Genomic DNA, 1,708 nt, shown 5'->3' with positions numbered 1-1,708 from the left:
TGGATAAAATGTACCATTTCTGGACTAGATTTTATAATGATGATGAATATTATTATTATTATTATTAACCTCTTCGTGCCGACGCCTCCCGGCCCTTTAAGGTTTTCAGAAGCCAGTGTAAGGAAATATGTCTTATTAACTGGCATCCATTTTTGTATAATGCCTCCATTTCTAGATGTGTGAACAGTTAGTTTTGTTTTTGGAACTTCTCTCTCGTTTCCTTGGACTAGTTTCATTTCTGTAAACGAAACTACCTTATATGGTATCCCTCAACTATTTGCAGTTTCTGTTCTTCACGTAACTATATTGATAAGAATGGAATGTTTCATTGGTCATCCTGAGATTAAGCCACGCCTACTGAGTTCTGTATAACCGTTCTTGTTATGCATTAAACTTTCAGAGATTTAGCTTGCACACTTCGGTGTTGGAGCTTTATTTCTACCAGGCCTGAGGGTGAAAATAACGAGGACAAGGGGGCTACAGACATAGGTTGAATCCTTGCAATCTGGTGTCAGAAGCGGGATTAAAGGCATGGACGGTCAGGTAAGCTGAGCCAGTCTTAATTTTACCTGGATTGTCCCCCTTTATAGACCCAGGGACAGTAGCCCAAGTTTCAGTTTGAGATTGTTGGATCTCACAGAGAGTCTTTGAGGTGGGTCCTCAAAGGAAATTCAGAGGTTTTGGAAACCTCTGGGGAAAAATTGCCTAGGCAGGTATAATTGTGAATTCACAGGAGACCTCGCTTCGGCAGGACATATACTAAAATTGGAACGCTTCACGAATTTGCGTGTCATCCTTGCGCAGGGGCAATGCTAATCTTCTCTGTATTGTTCCAATTGCAGGCGGGGCGGGGTTTTAGGGTCATGTGACCGCCGTGATTCGCCATCACATGAACGGAAAAGGTCCCGATTGAAAGAGGAGATCGGTACCTTTCCTGGAGTCGTGGACATATGTGCTGGAAGCGTGCAGGGCGAGCGTTCTCAGCACATATGTATTTTCTAATTGCACGCAAATATGGCACTTAGTGATCTGGATTGAGACAAGTACACACTATAGAGGGATGTGCTTTGTTCATATTTCATGTCTGAGGTTTACAACCACTTTAATTAGACGCTAGATACAGTAGTTCTCCTCTATACCACACACTTATCAACTTAGTGGATCCAAAGTTGCTCCATGTACCAAGATCTGCAGTTAGAAAATTTAAAAAAAAAGAAAGAATTAAGGATGAGCAGACTTTATATTATTCTGCTTTTATCAGAGAAATCTCACACATAGGTGAACTTTTTTTTTTTTTTTGCTAATTTGATATTGGACCATCATTTTTTTTTCCTTGAGCTCACTAATGTTCTATGCAACTGAAGCCATAGCAGAGTCTGTTTTAATTTAGTGGTGCTGAGCTGCAGTCGTCTTAGCTAGATTGGCAGTTCAGCTTTTTTAAGTTTCTCTTAGACTCTGGTCACTTTCCATCTGCTTCCACTAGGTGTCACTGATGCCTCTGGCTATAGTATGAGAGCTGCACTACCCAGAGCTTGTACTGTATATAGTTATCAACATTTCAAAAAAAGTTTTTAGGGAAACCTTTTTATTCTGTGTCCGGAAAGCCACTTTAGGCAGAGCATGCACTTTAATTAGGGGCAGAGCATTCATTTAATATGGACGTGATTCTATTACAAGCATATCATTAACATATTAAAATATATATATA

At 40.0% G+C, this 1,708-nt stretch overlaps 1 pseudogene; it reads right to left on the bottom strand.

The window, feature by feature from the left end:
• Positions 1-759: 759 nt before the first annotated feature.
• LOC149443706 (U6 spliceosomal RNA) lies at positions 760-873 on the bottom strand (annotated as a pseudogene).
• Positions 874-1,708: the final 835 nt, after the last annotated feature.

The sequence above is a fragment of the Staurois parvus genome, unplaced genomic scaffold (assembly GCF_062004578.1).
Source record: "Staurois parvus isolate SC_StPar_1 unplaced genomic scaffold, SC_StPar_1.0 ptg000838l, whole genome shotgun sequence".
In the NCBI taxonomy this organism is placed as follows: domain Eukaryota; kingdom Metazoa; phylum Chordata; class Amphibia; order Anura; family Ranidae; genus Staurois; species Staurois parvus.
The sequence above is the reverse complement of the archived record's forward strand: the minus strand, read 5'-3'. Positions and strand labels throughout refer to the sequence as shown.